This window comes from Chiloscyllium punctatum, chromosome 7, assembly GCF_047496795.1.
Source record: "Chiloscyllium punctatum isolate Juve2018m chromosome 7, sChiPun1.3, whole genome shotgun sequence".
Lineage (NCBI taxonomy): Eukaryota > Metazoa > Chordata > Chondrichthyes > Orectolobiformes > Hemiscylliidae > Chiloscyllium > Chiloscyllium punctatum.
The window spans coordinates 121,269,695-121,293,042 of NC_092745.1; the positions used below are offsets into that span (position 1 = coordinate 121,269,695).

The 23,348-nt window shown below is 42.5% G+C and overlaps 1 pseudogene; it reads right to left on the reverse strand.

The window, feature by feature from the left end:
• LOC140480100 (calcium-activated chloride channel regulator 3A-1-like) overlaps positions 1-19,651 on the reverse strand; it is a 58,841-nt pseudogene extending 39,190 nt beyond the window's left edge.
• Between the last annotated feature and the right edge of the window lie 3,697 nt (positions 19,652-23,348).

Genomic DNA, 23,348 nt, shown 5'->3' on the forward strand with positions numbered 1-23,348 from the left:
TGCCCTGTGGATGAAGACATCTTCATACATCTACTAATCCTAATTCTTTGTTCAGATCCACCAATTGTCTAGATCTGGGAGATACTCCTGCAGTACTCTTGGGAATCCTATCTATTTCTGGATCCATAATACAATTAAAGTCTCCCCCTATAATTGTATGACGGGCACCAAGAGCCATCAATTTTGAGAAGGCTTCCGATATTATTTTAAAGGGGTGTGCCAGGGGGCAGTACAAATTTAAAATCCCATATTCCTCTCCATTTATAAGGGCTTTAATCAGAATATATCGTCCAGATTCGTCTTTTATCTGATTTAGGATTTTGAAAGGGAAATTCTTCCGAATAAGAATAACAACTCCCCTACTTTTTGAGCTAAAAGAAGAAAAAAAGGCCTGATCAAATCCACCCTGTTGTAATTTCAAGTGTTCTTTATCCAACAGGTGTGTCTCCTGTAGGAGAACTATATCAACTCTTTCTTTCTTGAGATTTGATAATATTTTCTTCCTTTTGACTGGCGAATTATTCCCCTTGACATTCCAGGTGCACCCCTTAACCGACTGATCAACCATAATCGTCCGGGCAAATCCGAGACCCCTCGGGAAGGGGAACCCTATCCAGAATATCCCGAGCATAGAGCATATAAAATTCACAAAAATAAAGGCTCTCTAATACACTCACAACAGTATAATAAAAAACTATTTCTAAATAATAAAAAAAATGTAAAACGCATTTAAATTGAGATTTTCCCCCTTGTTCCCAGGGGGTGTCACTTCCTTTCCAAATGTCCATCATATCCTCTCCCAACCAATGCCCCACCCTTGACCCAGGCGCTCCTCAATAGGATGAGGAGAATTCAGATATAATACAAAGCTAGAGTTAACAGTGAGCACCCTATCCCCACCACCCCCCCACCCACACCAACACCTGGATATACTTGGTAATGTTAATATCATGTATAAACATATATAACTATAAAATTACAACCTCAACAAATAATAATTAAATATAATAATACAAAATAGCAAGGGAAAAACAATCCCACTTCTAGAGACAGAGGTAAAATAGAATAAGGTAACCACCTCCCCCCACCAACATTAACTAAACCCCCTGGTTTATATATTATATATATATATATATATATATATATATATACACACACACATACATACATAGAATAATTAACAAAAAAGGGTGGGAGAAAATCGTTAAATAGAGAATAAATAAATAAATCCCTCTCCCCACCCCCCAAGATAATATTAAACAGTAAGGTAAGAAAAAAGAAAAAGGGGGGGGTATATAAACCGGAGTGGGGGGAAGGCAAACCAACATCCGTTGAATCTTACAATTTATCTAAGAGAGTCCAAAAATTCCTTAGCCTTTTCTGGCGATCCGAAGTTATACACAGACCCTTCATGGTTAAAGCGTAGCGTCGCTGGGTAGCGTAAGGAGTACTGAATATTTAAGTCCCTTAAACACTTCTTCGCCTGATTGAATGCCTTCCTCTTTCAGACCAGAGCTGGGGAAAAGTCCTGGAATAACATGATCTTGGATCCATTATAGATTATGGCTTGGGAATCTTCTCCAAGATTTCTGGAGGCTTCTAGGAATATCTGCCTCTCCTTATAGCTCTGCAGCCGGAACAGGACCGGGTGGGGACACTGGTACAAGCCAGGCCCGCGTATTGTGACCCGGTAGGCCCATTCCACCCTTACTTGGCCTGATCCAGCCTCCAGATTTAAAAGCTGTGGCAGCCACTGCTTGATAAACGCTGTCAGCTGGCCTTCCTCTTCCCGTTCGGGAAGGCCCAGCAAACGAATAATCTTTTCGACGAACTCGATTATTGAGGGCATCAATATGATTCTCTAAGGTCCGGACTCGCTGTTCGAGAGTCCAGACCCGATCCACGGCCGATTGCGCTGTAGTTTTGGAGGTCACGGCCTTTAGTTCCGCCCCCCCCGACTCAGCCTTCGATTTCTTTAATGTCGCGGTCGTGCTTTTGCAGCGCGGCTGAGAATTAATCCCATTGGCTTCAGGATTCTTCAATGAAAGCGTCGATCTTCGCATCCAGTTTGGAGATTATTTCCACAAGGTTCGCCACCGTAGGTAAGTCCCCCGGGGCGGCTATGGACGCCTCTGCTGCAGCTGGAGAGGGCGGGGGAGGGGTTCCTGCTTGCTGAGAGCTGCGGGCTCCCTTCCCTTTAGTCATTTTTGCTAAAGATTAGATTGTTTAAATTTAATACTAAGCAACTAATTAAATTAAACAGCTATTTGAAATGATTTGGTGAGTGTGGTGGGGGTGGGTGGCCCACTTTGCCCAAGTCTTGGGAGGAGCACTAAAGACTCAGACTTGCTGGGTCGCCGCCATCTTGGATCCCTGTAAGAATCTGTTGATATCTGATATCTGTTGGCATTACTTTGACTTGTATTGTACGGGTTTGAAATAAAGTGTAATGTCTAAAAGTGTCATTGACAGTGCTATCACCGCTCTTATCCAATACTAACCTTCTCACTGACATTCAGTTTGGTTCCGCCAGGTCAACTCAGTTCCTAACCTCATTGCAGCCTCTGTCCAAACATCGACAAAAGAGCTGAATTCCAGAGAGGAAGTAAAGCTGATTGCACTTGACATTGAGATTAGTTCTGACCAACAGTATCTTTAAAATTCACTCATGGGCTGTGACTATCTCTAGCTGGCCAGCATTTAGTGCCTGTCCTTAGGTGCTGTTGAACTAAGTGACCAGCTCAGCCATTTCAAAGGGAAGTTGAAAGTCAACCACATTGCTGTGGGGTCTAGAGTCATATATGGGCCAGACAAGGTAACAATTGCACATTTCCTTCCTTAAGTAAGCAAATGGGGTTTTCATGACAATCAACAACTGTTTCATGGACATCAGACAGATTCTTAATTCCAGAGTTTTTAAAATTGAATTCAAAGATCACCATCTGTCATGGTAGGATTTGAACCTGGTTCCACAGAGGTTAGCTGAGTTTCGGGATTAATAGTCTCATGATGATACCACTAGGCCATTGCCTCCCCATTAAGTGGCATCATGGAACCCTAGAAAAACTGAAGTTACTGGGAGTCAGGGTCAAACACTCCACTGTGAGGAGTCATACTTGGCACAAAGGAAGATGACTGTGATTGTTGATTGTCAATCATCTCACCTCCAGGGTATCACTTTCAGGAATTCCTAAGGGCACTGTCCTGAACCCAACTATCTTTAGTTCCTTGATAAACAACTTTTCCGCCTTCATTCGGAGGGATGTTCACTGATGATCGCATAATGTTCAGCGCCATTTGCTACTCCTCAGATACTGAAGTAATCTATGTTCAAATGTCATGAGATCTGGACAATGTTCAGTGTTGGACCAATAAAGCAGGAAGTAATATTGATGTCAAATGATTGCCAGGCAATGACCATGCCCAACAAGAGAGAATCCAACATTGCCCTTTGACATTTAATGACATTACTATTGCTGAATCCCCAACTATACATATCCTGGAATGGGAGAATTCCATTACCAGAAGCTGAACTGAACTAACCATATAGTGTGGTTCTGAGGATCTAAAATCGGATTTGGGCTGCTGTCAGGAGCAACCATTTAATACATGCCCTTACTAACAAAAAAAATGGCTTCTTAATGTGAGTAACATAAAGTCAGAGGTGGGTGGTGGGTTATTCTTCGGAGGGTCGGTGTGGACTTGTTGGGCCGAAGGGCCTGTTTCCACTCTGTAGGGAATCTAACCTAATCTAAACTGCGATGCTGACAAAAGCATAAATTGGTGGAGAAACTCTGCAGGTCTGACAGCATCTATGGAGAGAAAACAGTTAATGTTTTGAGTACAGTAGGTAACTGGACTGTGGGCCATGGGTTTGTTTCAGATCTCCAATCAAGTGCTTTGTTTTACTTTAGTTTTTGAACAAACTCATATATACTTTCAAGGTATAAGCGTTGTTTAGAATGTAATCAGATCTGGTGCATATAGTGGTGAATAAAGCGTGGCATGATGGCTCAGTGGTTAGCACTGCTGCCTCACAGCGCCAGGGACCTCTGTTTGATTCCCATCTCGGGCGACTGTCTGTCCGGAGTTTGTGTGAGTTTCCTCTCACAGTCCAAAAATGTGCAGGTTAGGTGATTTGGCCATGCTAAAATTGCCCATAGCATTCAGGGATTTGTAGGTTAGCTGTATTAGTAGGGGTAAATGTAAGAGAATGCGTCTAGGTGGGTTACTCTTCGGAGGGTCGGTGTGGACATGTTGGCTGAAGGGCCTGTTTCCAGACTGTAGGGATTCTATAAATTCTAAAAAAAAAGGCTTTTAGGCTGCAAATTGACAACTCTGTTTTAAAATGGCTATTTTACTCTGTTAAAAGCTGCATTCCTAAACTAACTGAACCAAAGATTAGCAGACAATGCTTCCTTCACAGTATGGAATTAACTAAGCTACATAGGACATTACTAACCATCCTAGCTAACCTTGGAGACGCAAGGTTGCCGAGAGATAAAATATGCAAAACAAAGTTAGTTCCCAGGAAATATTGGCTTAACTTCATGTCGATAATGCCATTTTCTTAAGTTCTATTGGATTGGCTCTGTAATTAAGGCTGTCCTATTTTTCAAAAACAAAATAAAAATTGTCTTTGTTTTAAGCTATTGTGCAGTTACTCCAAGAAACACAGAAGCATTTAACCTCTGTGTTGCTGGACAACCTGAGCCTGGCTATGATAATAAAGTGTGAAATCTTGCAGAATCAGACCGATTTACTCGTGTTCTTATGTCCAATCACGGAACCGAGAGACCCCTCCCGTGGGTCGAGATCTTCATCTGGTACCGTGACTTGGATATGGTAAAGATGGATTGTGGACATCGATGTAAGAGCCTTGAGTCCTCCACTATTGAGTGTTGAGGAATCGGCCAGGCAGACGGGAGTATTTCATAACCGCCTGGATTTGCTCTCATCCAAGTAGTGGTTGACCTGACCCCTCGCTCTCTATCATCTCAGTCCAGCCCATAAAGGATCGATCTCAGTAAGAATAGGGTCGAGGACCCAAGATAAAGCTAATAATTCGAGGAACTTGCGGATCAGTGATCCTATATATATATATATAAAAGAAGGGGAAGAAACAAAAAAAAAGAGAAGGTCAAGAACCTTTATGGAGTCAGGGACTCCACCTAACAAGAGGAAAAAGAAAGGTGAGGACCTTTACCTCAGGTCGGGGACCTGAGCACAGAGATGAGAGGGGGATCAAGGATCCAAATAGGGTCGGGGAACCTAAAAAGAAAGAAGGAAGAAGGTCAAGGACTCTTACAGAGTCAGAAGACTCTGATTCAGTCAGATTGGTGCCATTTAAATTGATTCCTAACTTGTTCTGTGAAAGACGAAACAAAGAAGTATCGTGATTTATTATAACGAAACAGTCAGGGTTTTAGAATGTCGACAGTGTTTTGCAGAAATCATTAGCCTTGTTGTTTGTTGTCAGGTTGTTGATTAGTGAAAGTTTTACATTGGGGTTATTTCCTCTGTTTTATCTGTTCGGCTTGTCTTGTGTTGCTTTGCTGCTTTTCTTGTTTGTTCTGTTTGTTTTGGTGTCTGTTCTTTGCTTATGAAATATAGGGATGGTTGCTGCTTTTGTTGTATTAGAAATAAAGAAAGCTGGCCAGTGACACAATTCTCGCACACTTGGTTAAGCAGCTACGTGCCACAGCTAAGATTTATGAGGGTAGAACTCCCTAACTTGACTTTTGGAATGTGTGTGTATGTGCGAGAGACAGAGAGAGAGAGCTGCAGCTTGCAGATTCGGTTTGGACGCACATTTACTAGATGGTGATTGAATGTTGTTATGAATTATGTTTTGGATTTGGTTGGCATTTTGGGAATTTGACATGATTTTTTTTAAGGTTAAGCATTCTTCAGTGATTATGAAATGAAATATTAACCCCTGTTGTTCTTACAGGCCTACTGCCCTATTTTATGCTTACATGAAAGCCAATCTTATTTAATTTCAAATCAGTTTAATAGGGAGAAAAACAACATTATAATCTTTGAAAAGAAAAGTCTTCTGCTTTGATTCTGCACTATTTGTCATCAGTTTAAATTTGCTCTCAAATTCCCCATAATTTCATGCTACTGCCAAAGATCATTTTCACCCCTCTCTCTCTCACCCCTACGTGTTGTACTAATGATAGAATTGACCAAAGGACGTAAAGCAGTAGTACTAAACCTGGGCCTCAGGTGCAGAATCATTCTGTTCCAGGTTGAGAGCAGGTCTCTGCTCAATTTTAGTTATAATCTAGGCCGAACATTGAGGAAAATCACTTCAGACTTTAACATTTGTTCATTGAGTGGAGGAATTGCATGAACTTTATTTAGAACAAGAACAAAGCCTGAGCCCATCCAAATGTATTGTCTAAACCTGTCAGTCAGCTCCTAAGCACCTGTATCCCTCTGCTCCCCAACCACTCATGCATCTTTCTAAACACATCTGAAATGAATTTAGTTAAATTTTGTAAAACTGGAAGTATAAAGATAGATCCAAAATATCCCAAACCAACAACATTGCTTTCAGACAGTGATACTAGCAGATTTAATTTTTGTTTCAGACTCGTTTGTTTCCACTTAATTTGAAGACTGCTATGTTTCATTGGTGATTATGGTGTACCAGTTGTAGCTTTATTTTATACCAATTCACCTCCCTCAATGACAATTGAAGATTCAGTTCAACATTAGGTTGTGATGAATCATATAACAAAATTAATATCGTGTGGTTAATATCTCTGTCTTTGGATTCGGCCATTATTTGTGTATTAGAAGTTTTTTTGTGTGACCATGTGAGTAGATAAGGTGGCTGCAGTCATTTCATGACCTATAGTGTTGGAATTGTGCAATGGCTAGTCAGGACCGCTTTGAGAACCGAATCTTGGATTTAAATTAAGGGACTAGAACCACGTAATTATAGTGGATTTCAGAGTTGGAAACAGTGTACATTTTACATTTTAAATATTGAACACTGAATAAATGAATTTTCAGTTTTTATTGATGACTTTTAAAATGTCTTAGCCACTTGTTGAGTTTCCGCCTCTGAAGTACAGACAATGATTCTTCTTTTTTAATAATCAATTGTATTAGCCCTGAATCACAAAATCAGAATTAGTTGGCAGGATCACTTGGTTTTATTCCTTTACACATTGTCAGTGACCTGTCTCATTGCCACGTGGTTAATTTGAAGCATAGTTGCATTAATTCACTGTTAACTAAAGAATGGAAAGATACCTTACTGGCTAGTTGAAGGAATTCTGTATGTGATTGGGGGAGCGAGGTATGGATAGCAGATGGAACTCCCGAAAGCTGGGAGGTGACTGTGAATGGATATACGAAAAAATTAAAGGGACATGAGATGAAAAAATAAAAGAGACATGAGAAACAGTGTAAGACCACTAAGGTTGAGTAATATACAAACATGGTTAAAGCAAAAATACTGTAAAATAAGGAACTTAGATTCTACTCAGAAAGCCCCTATGTCTGGCATACCGACCCTATTTGAGAATGGGGATTTTATTCCTGGATACCCTAACATCTCCCAATTGTCCCAGCACACCTACCCTCCTTATTTCAAACCTTTCCTTTTTTTTAATGAAGTAACCAGTCTTCTTAACTGATATCATGGGGATGAGTGGCCTGTGCCATCCTAAACCAGGGCCCATCCCAGGAATTAGAGTAATGCTAATGAAGCATGTCCCTGACTGCAAGACCAAATCGGCCCAATTTGCCCAATATGCCCAAGGGAGAAACGAATGTAAATGTAGCAAAATTCTGGGAGGAGCCTGAATACGAATGGCTTGTGTTGCAAGACTGAAGTATGTGACTATCTGGGTGATGGAAGTGGTATGCAATTGAAAAATAATCACAAAGCTCAATTACCTTTGTTTAACCCTATGCTTTTCCAATGCTTTCCATCTGGAATCACTGACATGATCCAGACTAACAGTATGAACTAGTCCAGGAATTTCCAGCTGCAAATGAGGTGTGCAGTGGTTTTCTATTGGGATGGCCAGATCCTGACAGAACCACGATGCAAGTTACAGGTAACACTGATTATATCCAGCACCCTCGTGATCCCAAATGCCGTATGCCAGCCTGAAAGGGTCGATTGGAACCAGGATACCCACTGGGGGCATAACCTAACTCAGATGCCCACCCAGCAACCAATGCTGAGCAACCTTTTTACTGAGAGGACCCTGAAAATGGGGTCAGGCGGGCCCCAGTATTACACCTTTGAGACTGAGAACAAGACAGCAAAATCCCCCAGGAACAAATGGCTGGCCCTTGCGTTCACTGTGGAAATGTAGCCACTAGCACTCAAGAATGTTGACACAATTCAGGACAAAGTACTCCTTCCACCACCTTCAATGTCTTCTTCAATGATACACAACGGCAACAGCATGTACCATCTCCAAGAGACACTATAGTAGGGCACATGCACCAGCAGCTTCCATACCTGCAAACTCTACAACTAAGAAGGACAAGATGAACACCACATACAAGTCCTCCTTTATGCCACACACCATCCTGATTTGGATCTGTATCTTTGTTCCTTCATTGTCACTGCATCAAAATCTTGGCAGTTCCTTCCTAACAGCACTCTGCGTGCACCTACCCAGCATTGACTGCAATGGTTGAAGAAGGCAGTTCACCACCATCTCCTCCACTTAAGAAGGTAACTGTGAATCTAAAATCATATGTAGACCAGACCAGCTAAGGGTGATATCAGTTAACTGAATGGATTTTGAACAATATTTGACATTACGCTAGCTTTTCAATTCCAGATTTATCTTTCTTTTAAACTTCACCATTTGCTGCAATGGGATTTGAAACTCTGTCAAACCAGGCCATTAGCCAGGGTCCTTGTTAACTAGTCCAGTGATATAACCACTATATCTCTTGCCTTTCCCCATACTTTGAAATCACACCTTTAATGAAGGGGAACATCTCCAGATGCTGCCCAGGAATGTTATTAATCCAAATATGACACAGAGCCAAATGTGATATGAGGACAGATGACCAGGCAGAGAGGCTTAGGGAGAAAATTCCAGAGTTTGTGGGCATTGGCATCTGAAGGCATAGCTGCATACGATGGAGTGATTAAATCGCAAAAGCTCAAGAAACCAGACTTAGACAAGCATTGAAATTCTGACAGGTTATCGGGCTGGAGTTGAGGAGAGCTAGAGGTCATGGAGGGATTTAAAAGTAAGGACAAGAACTGGAAATTTGCAGTAGATTGCCTACATTTTTTCTTGTGTACTGGGATAACAATCCATTTCATAAGGATTTTGTTTGTTAGCAAGGTTAGATCTCATGGAATAAAGGGAGAACTAGCCATTTGGATACAAAACTGGCTCAAAGGTAGAAGACAGAGAGTGGTGGTGGAAGGTTGTTTTGCAGACTGGAGGCCTATGACCAGTGGAGTGCTACAAGGATCGGTGTTGGGTCCTCTACTGTTTGTCACTTACGAAAATGACTTGGATGCGAGCATACGAGGTACAGTTAGTAAGTTTGCAGATGACACCAAAATTGGAGGTGTAGTGTACAGCAAAGAGGGTTACCTCAGATTATAACAGGATCTTGATCAGATGGGCCAATGGGCTGAGAAGTGGCAGATGGAGTTTAATTCAGTTAAGTGCATGGTGCTGCATTTTGGGAAAGCAAATCTGAGCAGGACTTATACACTTAATGGTAAGGTCCCAGAGAGTGTTGCTGAACAAAGAAACCTTGGAGTGCAGGTTCATAGCTCCTTGAAAGTGGAGTTGAAGGTAGATAGGATAGTGAAGAAGGCGTTTGGTATGCTTTCATTTGTTGGTCAGAGTATTGAGTACAGGAGTTGGGAGGTCATGTTGCAACTGAACAGGACATTGGTTAGACCACTGTTGGAATATTGCATGCAATTCTACTCTCCTTCATATTGGAAAGATGTTGTGAAACTTGAAAGGGTTCAGAAAAAAATTGCAAGGATGTTGCCAGGGTTGGAGGACTTGAGCTATAGGGAGAGGCTGAAAAGGCTGGGGCTGTTTTCCCTGGAGCTTTGGAGGCTGGGGGGTGACGTTATAGAGACTTACTAAATTATGAGGGGCATGGATAGGATAAACAGACAAAGTCTTTTCCCTGGGGTGGGTGAGTCCAGAACTAGAGAGTATAGGTTTAGGGTGAGAGGGGAAAGATATAAAAGAGACCTTAGGGGCAACTTTTTCATGCAGAGGGTGGTATGTGTATGGAATGAGCTGCTGGAGGAAGTGGTGGAGGCTGGTACAATTGCATCATTTAAGAGACATTTGGATAGGTATATGAATAGGAAGGGTTTAGAGGGATATGGGGTGGGTGGGATTAGATCGGATTGGGATATCTGGTCAGCATGGACGGGCTAGACCGAAGGGTCTGTTTCCAAGCAGTACATCTCTATGACTCTATGATTTTCTGTTCATCATGCCTGGTATCTATGAGGAGTGAAATCATGATGGGCATCCCAATTGGCAAGTCTCTACAGTGATAGCTTAATTTCACAGTATTATCTCTTTAGTTATTACAGGAAATATTTTAGTTGGAGAGGTTGTGGGAATTTAAGGGCACACTTATAATTTAACAATTGGTGTGAAGACTGCCATCTGTTATAAGTAGAACGTTTCAGCTGGGAATGATGGGATATCATAAAATAATTCATATTCATATGTTGCAATGTACACCTCATGTGGACAAAACCTCAAACCATTCTTACCCTTGACAAAATCAGCTAAAGATTGGTCTGTCCTCCTATGGCCACTAATGAATTTATGGTTATTTTCCCATGATATGTACATGGACTACTCATACCTTTCTGGACAGTTCATTGTTTTTAATAGGATCATGTCCTTCCTGGTTTTTGACCATTGAATCTGACCCAGTGAAAACAGTAGCATAGAATGTAGTGCACAGAATGAGACAATTGGATTCCATTTGTCTACATCTTTTTATTCATTCATTCATTCACAGGATGTGGGCATTACTGGCTAGGGCAGCACTTATTACCCAGAGGCCAGTTAAGACTCAATCACATTGCTGTGGGTCTGGAGTCACGTGTAGGAGAGACCAGGTAAGGATGGCAGCTTCCTTCCCTAATGGGCATAAGTGAATGAGATGGGTTTTCTTCATAATCAGGGTCAACTTAATACCTCTAATTCCAGGAATTGAAAAAATTGAATTCAAATTCCACTATTGGCTGTAGTGAGCTTTGAACCCAAGTGCCAGAACATTCCCTCGGTCTCTCGACTAAGATTCCGGCAACAATATCACTAAGACGTCACCTCCCTATACCTGTGCTCATGCTCCACATGAAGCTCTTCATCTGACCCTATTAGCATAACCTTCTATTCCTTTTTCGCTGATTTGTTTATACAGCTTCCCCTTAAATGGATGATGAAATTCACCTCATCTAGTCCAGTGATGGTGAGTTACACATGTAAGGTGGAAGTAACACATTTGAAATGATGGGTTTAACTTTAAGATTGACAAACCTTAATGGAGGCACCTAATCTTTGGTGTTAAATATTCTGTCTGGAACTCTTCAGTGTGCTTTTTGGTTTTGGTTTTCTTGCTCAGTTACTGTATAAAACTAATACTCAGACTATTTCCCTGACAGTTTCATATTCTCCCTATTCTTTGAGTAAGTACGCTTAGTCTGAAATCTTGACCATGTTTATTACTGACTGTATTTTATTTATAACCCTCCACGAGTGTAAATAGTTGTTTGATTTAATGATATAGTGTGCCAGTTGTGAAAGGGCAAGGAACGTTCCTCAGATCCAATGTTACACTCTCACCCAATGATTTAATCTAATTTTGATTTTATTTTCACACGTATCTCATGTACAAAGGTACAGGAGTACAGTGAAAAGTGTATAATGTTGCCACACAAGGTGCCATCTTAGGTACAAGTACCTGGGAACTGAATCTTAAAAATAAGGTAGAAAGAAAAACAAAGTTAAAAGTTAAAAATTGCAGTAATTCTACAATGGCATAGAACATACAAAATAAGATTAAATGTTGCACATTGCAGATTTTCTTAGTTTTAAATAGAAAAAAGAAATAAGCTGTAAAAACAGAAGAATCAGTCCTTCGTCCTCCAAAGTGGCTGATTTCACTTTCTATGTGGCTGAGGAAATAATAGTCTGTTCCATAATTGGAAAATGTGGATTTTCCTTATGGACTACAAACAAATGGCACCGTTCTTTAAAATGTATTTTCTCACAGGATGTAGATGTCACCATCATTGTGAGAAGATAAGAAGACAAAACAAAGGAGCAAGAGTAGGCCAATCTCAACCATTTCCCCCCAATGTTCCTTTAAAGTGGAACTCGTTAGAGGTCCTCCACAAATGGATGCAACTTCTCAATATCTACCCTGTCAATTATTATGGACAGGACCAAACCAGCTCAAACATATTTTTAAAAGATCGCCTAGACCCTGACCTTTTCTTAAGTTAAATGTAAGGCGTTGTGTTCCAGATGCCATTTGATTGGTCAAACTATTTGACTTTAAGCAACCCACACTTCATTTTATACTGCAGTTAAAATACAGACAACAAAAACAGTAGAATAGAATTGGCTTAACTGTAAGTCTTATTTAAATACTTCATAACATAATATATATGCATTAACTACTACTAATTAATTGTTCCAATAGAGCAAATCCCAAGAATACTCCCTAAGCAAAGGCAAATTCATTAAAATAGATTGTCTCATGTTCAATTCTCGCAGCAGGAAGAGAACCCGAGCTTTTAACCAGTAATAGTGAGAGGAAAAACATCCAGCTTCAAGAACCCAGTCGGCAACTGCTTTCTGTGGAAGCTTGACCCCACCCATTCTGTTGTTCCAACTTTTTAAAAAAAACCTCAAGCCTCATGAGCTGTTTACTTTATTGGCTTGAGCAGACTCTTGGCTCCTCTGTCTCAACCATTCTTCAAAGAAAAAGGACAAACCACATCTTTTAAAGCTGTAGTCCCATTAGACAAGGCCCCTCAGAATGTTGTATGTTCCATTAAGAACACACCCATCATTCTTCTGATCTCTAACCTGTTTAACCATACTTGATCAGTCAGCCCCTTCACCCCAGGAACCAGCCTGGTGAATCTCTTTTGAATTGCCTACAATGCTTGTCCATCCATGTTGGGCAAGGACCATCTCCAACAAGAAAGAATCTAAACATTGCCCCTTGATATTACAGCCACTGAGTCACCTGCTATCGGCATCCGAGGGTGACCATTGGTCAGAACCTGAACTGGACTAGCCATATAAATACTGTGGTTACAACAGCCAGTCAGTGGCTCGTAATCCTGCAGTCAGTAAGTCATCTCCTGACTCCCCAAAGCCTGTCCACCTTCTACAAGCAACAAGTCAGGAGTGTGATGGAATACCCCTTACTTCATTGGATGAGTACAGCTCCAACAATACTCAAGAAGCTTGATTTCATTCAGGACAAAGCAGTCAGCTTGATTGGCACCACATCCACAAGTATCCAACACTCAGTAGCCGCAGTGTGTACTGTCTACAAGATGCACTGCAGTAATTCACCAAAGATCGTGAGGCAGCACCTCCAACCTTCAACCTACATCCCAAAAGACAAGGACAGCAGATATATGGGAGTACCACCACGTACAAGTTCCTCTCCAAGCTACTCACCATCCTGACATGGAAATATTTTCCCATTCCTTCAGTGTCCCTGGGTGAAATCACAAAATTCCTTCTACTGAACACACATGCACTTCAACAAATCAAGAAGGCGACTGGCTAGAACCTTCTCATGAGCGACGATGGAATGGCAATTATAAGACAATTACACTGCTGTGGGTCTGGAGTCACTTTAGGTCAGACCACGTAAGGATGGCAGTTTCCATCCCTGAAGCTAGAATATAAGATTAGGCTGAATAAATCTCTGGCCAGAACATATATGAAATATAATGTAAGCAACTTTGGACCCTATATGTAAGGAGGGACACATTGGCCTTAGAGGATTGCCAGAGGGGTTTGACAAGAATGATTCTGGGGATGAAGGGTTTATTATATGTGGGGCACTCAAAGACTTTAGCTCTGTACTCAATGGAGTTTAGAAGGTTAATGGGGGATCTGACTGAAATTAAAGAATTCTGAGAGGCCTGGATAGAGGAGACGTGGAGGAGATGTTTCCATAATAGGAGAGACTAGGACACAAGGACACCGGCTCAGATTAAGGGAATGACCCTTCTGGAATTCCTTCAGCCACAGAGTGGTTATTCTGGGGAATGTGTTCCTGGAGAAGGCTGTCAAAGCCAGCTTATTGAATGCATTTAAAACCCGGATAGACAGATCCTTGGTTAGTAAGGGGATCAGAGGTCACAGGAAAATGGGGTTGAGAAACATATCAGCCACTGATCAAATTACAAAGCAGACTTAATGGGCTGAACGGCTGGAGTGGCACAGTGACTCAGTTAGGGTCAGTACGGTGGCTCAGTGGTTAGCACTGCTGCCTCACCGCACCAGGGACCCGGGTTTGATTCCTGCCTCAGGCATCTGTCTGTGTGGAGTTTGCACATTCTTCCCATGCCTGTGCCAGGAAACCTGGGTTTCCTCCAGGTGCCCCGGTTTCCTCCCACAATCAAAAAGATGTGCAGATGAATTGGCCATGCTAAATTGCCCAAAGTGTTTGGGATGTGTCGGTTGGGTGCATTGGTTTGGAATGAATGTGGAGTGGGGTGTGGGGCTGGTTGGGTTGCTCTTCGGAGGGTCAGTGTGGACATATTGGGCCAAAATGGCCTGTTTCCACACTGTAGGGGATTCTATTCTACAGGGATTCTATGAATTACACTCCATTGTTGGATGATCTAAAGGACATTGGTGAACCAGATGGGTTGTTTCTCATCATCAGATTCTTAATTCCTAATTTTTAAAATTGTTTTCAAATTCCACCATCTGTCCTGGTGGGATTGGAACCCATGCCCCAGACATTACTGCATCTCCAGATTAATACTGAAGCAATAGTATCCCAAGGCCATCATCTACATGATCCAAATGTTGTATGCATTCAGATAAAAAAAGCCATAAGCTTTTCATCATTATAAATTATTCTGGTTCAATTTTCAGATGCATTCTTCTACACATATTTTCTATCCCTTCCTGTCAGACTTTGATTATCATTCGCCACTTCACTACCCTTAATCTTGTGTAGTTTTGATTTTAAAACTTCCCTTCAAATGTCTATTCCCTGCAGTAATTGGTTCAAACCTGTGTCTCCCCCGAGTTGTCGGTTTTGCTGAGCACTGTGTGTCTATCTACAGGACATAAACTACAGCGGTTCAAGAACGCAGCTCACCATCACCTTCTCTCGGGTAACTAGGGACTGGCAATAAAGGCTGTGCCAGCCAGCAAAACCCACATCCCATGTGTCAATAAAAATAAAACAATAATTATTTGAGTGAAAACAAAAAATACTGGTAATCACAGCAGGTGAGGCAACCATCCCGGAGAAAAAGCTGATGTGAAGTGGAGTTTGCAGCATTTATGCATTAGTCAGGGGTAGAGCGCTAGGGAAGGAATGATGCTGATAGAGCATATTAAGTGATCAGAATGTGAGAATGACAGAACAGTGGTGTGTCCACCTGCCAAACTGGGAAGGACAGAGGGTCCGACTGGAGGGGGGAGAAGGGGGTGTGATGGTGGTTGTGAGAGACGAGAGCACTTAGTGACATAAAATGGAACAAGGAAAGCTGTGATGTGGAGGAACAAGTGTTGGACTGGGGTGGACAAATTTTGTGGCCCCCTGATGAAGGAGCAGTGCTCCAGAAGCTAGCACTTCCAAATAAACCTGTTGGACAATAACCTGGCGTTGTGTGATTTCTAAATTTGTCCACCCCGGTCCAACACTAACTCCACAGCTTTACTTGTTCCATTTTAACTCACCAATCGCCCTCACCTCGAAAAGAAGTTGGAAACACCAATTTCCTGCCACTCTCACAGTCTGATCACTTACTCTGCACTATCAGCACCTTTTCTCCCCCAGCACTCCCTCCCATACCACTGCATACTTCACAGCAGCTCTGATGAAGAGTTATCTAGACTCAAAATATTAGCGACAGATGCTGCCTGACCCATAAAGAAGGGTTACACCTGAAAGATTGACTTCTCCACCTCCTGATGCTGCCTGGCTTGTTCTGTTCTTCCAGCCTCCTGCTTGTTTACCATTGTGATTTCCAGCAATTTTGGTTTTCAGTACAGATTCCAGCATCCGCAGTAATTTGCTCCTCATAATTGCTTCAGAATTTATTTTTCCCTTTTCTGCTTTGGAATGGGCTCGATATTTATCCTGGAGTTGATTTCTACATGCAGCCTGAGCATATAACCTGAGCTGACCAGGTTAGACTCACCCCCATAATCTATCCCTGTCACCCCATAATTTACCATGGCTAATCCACCTCACTGCACATTCCAGACTGTGAGAGGAAACCAGAGCACCTGAAGGAAACCCATGCAGACACAGGGAGAATGTGCAAACTCCACACAGATTCACCCGAGGGTGGAATCAAATCCAGGCCCTGGTGCTGTGAAATGGCAGTGCTAACCACTGAGCCACTGTGGCACCCAGAACTACTTTGGAGTCTTCCTAAATTTCAACAGGCTCATCTGGGCTCCAAGATCACACAACCCTTTCACCTGCACTAATCGCTCTGGTTTAGGCTTTCAATCTGGCACAAGAGAATCCTCAAGGGATGAAAGAGAAAAACAGTAATACTTATAAATAACCGTCCATTTGAAGTGTGCGAGATGAGTCTGCCCACTACATTATATCAAACACTCTGGTAAAGTTATCATTTCTGAACAACTCATGTATTCTTTTCAGACTGGAGTGGAGAAGGTTGCAAAATTATTTGCCAAAGCGCCAGTGTAAATTCCAGAATGTTGTGTAATAGAAAAGGAAATAGACAATAGACAATAGACAATAGGTGCAGGAGTAGGCCATTCTGCCCTTCGAGCCAGCACCACCATTCATTATGATCAAAGCTGATCATCCTCAATCAGTATCCTGTTCCTGCCTTATCCCCATAACCCTTGATTCCATTATCCTTAAGAGCTCTATCCAACTCGTTCTTGAAAGTATCCAGAGACTTGGCCTCCACAGCCTTCTGGAGCAGAGCATTCCATCCACCCACCACTATCTGGGTGAAGAAGTTTCTACTCAACTCTGTTCTAAGTGACCGACCCCTTATTTTTAAACTGTGTCCTCTGGTTCAGGACTCATCCATCAGCGGAACATGCTTCCTGTCTCCAGAGTGTCCAATCCTTTAATAATCTTATATATCTCAATTAGATCCCCTCTCAGCCTTCTGAACTCAAGCGTATACAAGCCCAGTTGCTCCAATCTTTCAGCATAAGACAGTCCTGCCATTCTGGGAATTGACCTCGTGAACCAACACTGCACTCCCTCAATAGCCAGAATGTCTTTCCTCAAATTTGGAGACCAAAACTGCGCACAATATTCCAGGTGCGGTCTCACCAGGGCCCTGTACAGCTGCAGAAGGACCTCTTTGCTTCTGTACTCAATACCTCTTGTTATGAAGGCCAGCATGCTATTAGCTTTCTTCACTGCCTGCTGTACAAGAACACCCAGATCTCTCTGTACTGCCCCTTTACCTAACTTGACTCCATTTAGGTAGTAATCTGCCTTCCTGTTCTTGCTACCAAAGTGGATAACCACACATTTATCCACATTAAACTGCATCTGCCATGCATCTGTCCACTCACCTATCCTGTCCAGGTCACCCTGTATTCTCCTAACATCCTCCTCACATTTCACCCTGCCACCCAGCTTTGTATTCTGTTCAGTGTCCTAAAATCCTGACCCACTCACTACCTGATGAAGGAGCAGCAGTCCAAAAGCTTGTACCTCCAAATAAACTATAACCTGGTGTTGTGTGGTTTTTAACTTTGTCCATCCCAGTCCAACCCCGGCATCACCACATCATATTCAATGGCTGACACCATCACATCGAAAGTATTCCCTGTCAGCTGTTCAGATATAGATAATCTTCAGGGGTTAACATACATGCTCAAGAAAACATTTCTCAAATCTCAGATCCTGTGAAAATTGCCCCAGAGTTGCTGATGCTAGATCAGCAGTGCAAAATAAAAGCCACTCAATTGCAGATGTGAGGCCTCAGCAGCTGAGCAGGAGGAAATTCCAGGTAATTGTTACTCTTCACCCTCTGTCCTTACCTTCTCATAGGACTCAGTTGTCAGTCTCTGAACTACATGGGAACCAACTGGCCATGTTACAGGCAGCAGGATTTTCACATCTGCGAAATAAACTCGCTGTTTGGTCGCTCGGTGAAGGTAGGAGGAGGCTGCAGTCACTATTTCCTGTAAAACACAAAACCAGTTTTAATATCAAAACAGCTCCATTCATTCACCAAATGATGACAGGGAAACGAATATAATTTTAAAAAGCACAGAGAATCGTGGATGCTGAAAATCAGAAACAAAATGAGAAATTGCTGGAAAATCTCTGCAGGTTTGGCAGCATTTGCAGCTAGAAAGCAGATTGAAAGCTGTGCTTTTCCAGCACCACTCTACTCCAGAATCTGGTTTCCAGCATCTGCAGTCATTGTTTCACCTAGTTGATTTTAACCCTACTGTGAATCCTCTTGCAAGGATGCCTGCCTTGAAGAAGTTTTCCTCCTCTCTCTACAAGAATCTCAGGGAGACCCTCTCCCACTGCAACTCCCAGGTCATTTCCTCTGCTCTGAAGCTCTTCAACCATGTCCTGAAACAGACTCGCTGCCACAGCCACATTTGCTTCCTCAGTGCCTGCCTCCAAAGCCAACTCATCCCACACGGACTCCGGACCACCTTTAAACCAGCAGAGTTCGGACCCAAACAGGACAAACAGTACAGACTACAGATTCAAAAACACCAGCAACGGTTCTCCTTCAAGATCCTCCACTCCACGCTCGCAGCAATGGGCCGGCACCTTACCTCTCTACAGTCAGCCCTGCCTCAGCTGAGGGCCACACTCTCTCAGAATTGCAAAGGACCCCTTCTGTACTATATCCCTAGGAGAATTCATACTCTCAACAAATAGTATTTCAACTTTTCCTGCTCCTCGGATGTTGCCTGAACTGCTGTGCTTTTCCAGCACCACTCTACTCCAGAATCTGGTTTCCAGCATCTGCAGTCATTGTTTTTACCTAGCTAGAAAGCAGAGTTAATGTTTTGGATCCAGTGAACCTTCATCGCAACTGAGGAGCTGAACTTCTTCAAGGTAGGTGTACGTGGAGGAGATATGGCAGTGAGTTCAGGACTAAAGAAAAAATATATAATATATTCCTTTAACTCCCCCTCCTCTCAGCAAATACTGAATTCTTAACATTAAATATAATATTAAAGGACATACAATGAAACAAAATAATTAATTCATACCAGGCAACACGTCAATAACTCACCTGAATATTTTGAATCAGCTGTTCATTATATTGAATGTTCGGGTTAATGGCAATAACTATGTCTCGATAGCCATTATTTTCCAGCTTTATTCCGGTACACTTTAGAATAGAACCACACAGAAGATCGCTGAGCACCAAGACAAAGGCGATTTGGAATCTCATTACTGCTGTGTTCAGATTGTTTCCAGACTGTTGCTTTTCAGATTCATATAATGGTCTCTGATGTCGTAATATGTAAATAAAGGCTTTCCTGCAGTGACCCATGGAATGTGGTATCCAGTGAAATCCAGTAGATTTTGATTGTTGCTAAAGAAAACACAGCAATTTTCTTTATCCTGGACAGCTTTTGATGCGTGAGTCACATCATGCTTGTGAATTGTTCACTGCCTGTTCTCATTGGTATTGACAGATTTAAGGGGGAATTGGCAGCTCTTCCAGTGCTGATGGCAAAAATAATGAGTCTTTGCACAGAGTTATGCAAGGAATGTGAATAATTCGAGTGCAACAACTCTGTGACTTGTGACCGGGAAGTTCTGCCTCAAGCTGTTTCTCACCAGTGATGGTGAAGACCCATTTAGAATCGTCTACTAATGTCATTTCTAAACACTAAGAACTAAATCTTATAATATTTTGACTCTGCCAATTTAGACACAGAACATTACAGTGCAGTACAGGCTCTCTTTGATTCTTGGTGCTGCACTGACCTGTGGAACCAATCTAAAGCCCATCTGACCTACTCTATTCCATTATTATCTATATGTTTTCCAACGACCATTTAAATGCCCTGAAAGTTGGTGGGTTTACTACTGTTATAGATAGGAAGTTCCGCGCCTTACTCTTTACTGAGTAAAGAAACTACCTCTGACATCTGTCCTATGTCTATCACCCCTCAATTTAAAATAAGCCCCTCTCATGCTAGCCATCACCATCTGAGGAAAAAGACTCTCACTATTCACTCTATCTAATCCTCTGATCATCTTGTATGTCTCTGTTAAGTCACCTCTCAACCTTCTTCTCTCTAACAACGTTGACGAGTTCTGGGAAGATTTCTGTCTGTGAGACCTCTGCGAGACTGAGCATACTTCCTTCGCTATCATCCCAAAATCACCTCATTAGCTTCCTACCCTGTCCTCATGCACAATTCTTTAATTTCCTAATTTCTTTTTCAATCCTCTCCCATTCCCACTCACTGTAATGCTTTAGGAACTCTGCCCATTAATATCTGCAATAAGCCACTACTTTCTTCCTTAGTCTAAACTTTATGCCCCTCCGCAGTTCGGGTTCTCCAGCCTGGCTCCACCCTTTGGTTTTTATGGGGACCCAGCTGCCCTCTACTCGTGCTATTTTATCCTCCTGCTCTGACACTGTTTTATTAGCAAGTAACTGCTCCCAGTCAACTTGAATCGAGTCATATATTAGTGAAATTATTCTTCCTTCAGGTAAGAATTTATATTCATCACTCATTATTATTCTTTTGCATACTTATCATAAATCTACAGATTTAGTCTCATCTTTCTTTTCTCACCAATTTTTCCTTTGCTTTTGCACAAATTCATGCTTTTACCGTAAATTTGATGCTGTTTTTTAGTTCTTGAGTTAAGCACGGATGGTAGAACCTTACCTTGGAAGTTTTTCTTTTTTGTAGAAATATTCTCATTCTGGGTATTCTAGACTGACCCTTTAAATGGGGAGGCAATGACCGAGCATTATTATCACTGGACTGTTAATCCAGAGGCTCAGATAATGTTGGAATTTGGATTCAAATCCAACCTTGCCTGATGGTGGAATTTGAATTCAATATGAATCTAGGATTAAGAGTGTAATGATGATCACGAATCCATTGTGGATTTTTGGAAAAACCCATCTGGTTCACTCACATCCTTTCCGGAAAGAATCTGCCGTGCTCACCTGGTCTGACCCACATGTGACTCCAGACCCACAGCAATGTGGTTAACTCTTAACTGCCCTTAGGGCCATTAGGGATGGGTATTAAATACCAGCCCAGCCAGTGACACCCTGATCCTGTGAATGAATTTTGAAAAAGCAACTGAATGCAAAGGTAAGGATGCTGTGCAGCCACCGAGAATCTGTACTTTGGAATTTCCATAACTATTTTAAAACAAATAGAATTATGATCACTATACCCAAAATGTACCTCTACTATTCATAGGCAGCATGGTGGCTCAGTGGTTAGCACTGCTCCCTCAAAGTGTTAGGGATCTCGGGTGACTGTCTGTGTGCAGTTTCCATGTTCTCCCCATGTCTGTGTGGATTTCCTCCCGGTGCTCCGGTTTCCTCCCACAATCGAAAGTTGTGCCGGTCACATTAATTGGCCTGTGCTGAATTGCCCATAATGTCCAGGCTGGGTAGATTAGCCATGGGAAATCCAGGATAACAGGGATAGGATGGGGCAAGCGTTAGTGTGGGATACTCTTCAGAGGGTCATTGTGGACTCGATGGGTTGAATGGCCTGCTTCCACATTATAGGGATTCTATAATTCTAATCACTTCAGTCACTTGTCCTTTTTTACACCTGAAGAGAAGGTCACATTTGCTCCTTCTTGAGACTGAACATTACAAATTAATAAGGAAAGTTTTAGATTACTTACAGTGTGGAAACAGACCCTTTGGCCCAACAAGTCCACACCGACCTGCCGAAGCGCAACCCACCCAGACCCATTCCCCTATATTTACCCCTTCACCTAACACTACGGGCAATTTAGCATGGCCAATTCACTTAACCTGCACATTTTTGGACTGTGGGAGGAAACCAGAGCACCTGGAGGAAACCCACGCAGACACGGGGAGAATGTGCAAACTCCACACAGTCAATCACCTGAGGCAGGAATTGAACCCAGGTCTCTGGCGCTGTGAGGCAGCAGTGCTAACCACTGTGCCACTGTGCTGCCCACATAATAAATTCTTCACCAGCCAAACCTTTAACACGATGGTAGACCCAGTCAGTGTTTGGAAAGCTAAAATCACCTACGATTACAACCTTATTATTCTTACATATATCTGAGATCTCTGTATATTTCTTAAAATGATAGAATCTCTACAGTGTGGAAACAGGCCCTTCAGCTCAATATGTCCACATTGACCCTCAGAAGAGTAACTCACCCAGACCCATTCCCTTACATTTACCCAAGATTAATGCACCTACTCTACATAACTCTGGACACTGTGCTCAATTTATCATGGAGCATCCAACGAGCAGCGAAATCAACGTTTCGGGCAAAAGCCCTTCATCAGGAATAAAGGCAGTGAGCCTGAAGCGTGGAGAGATCAGCTAGAGTAGCATAGAGTACAATGGGTGAGTGGGGGAGGAGATGAAGGTGATAGGTCAAGGAGGAGAGGGTGGAGTGGATAGGTGGAAAAGAAGATAGGCAGGTCGGACAAGTCAAGGAGACAGTAACTGAGCTGGAAGTTTGAAACTAGGATGAGGTGGGGGAAGGGGAAATGAGGAAGCTGTTGAAGTCCACATTGATGCCCTGGGGTTGAAGTGTTCCAAGGCGGAAGATGAGGCGTTCTTCCTCCAGGCGTCTGGTGGTGAGGGAGCGGCGGTGAAGGAGGCCCAGGACCTCCATGTCCTCGGCAGAGTGGGAGGGGGAGTTGAAATGTTGGGCCACGGGGCGGTTTGGTTGATTGGTGCGGGTGTCTCGGAGATGTTCCCTAAAGCGCTCTGCTAGGAGGCGCCCAGTCTCCCCAATGTAGAGGAGACCACATCGGGAGCAACGGATACAATAAATGATATTGGTGGATGTGCAGGTGAAACTTTGATGGATGTGGAAGGCTCCTTTAGGGCCTTGGATAGAGGTGAGGCAGGAGGTGTGGGCACAGGTTTTACAGTTCCTGCGGT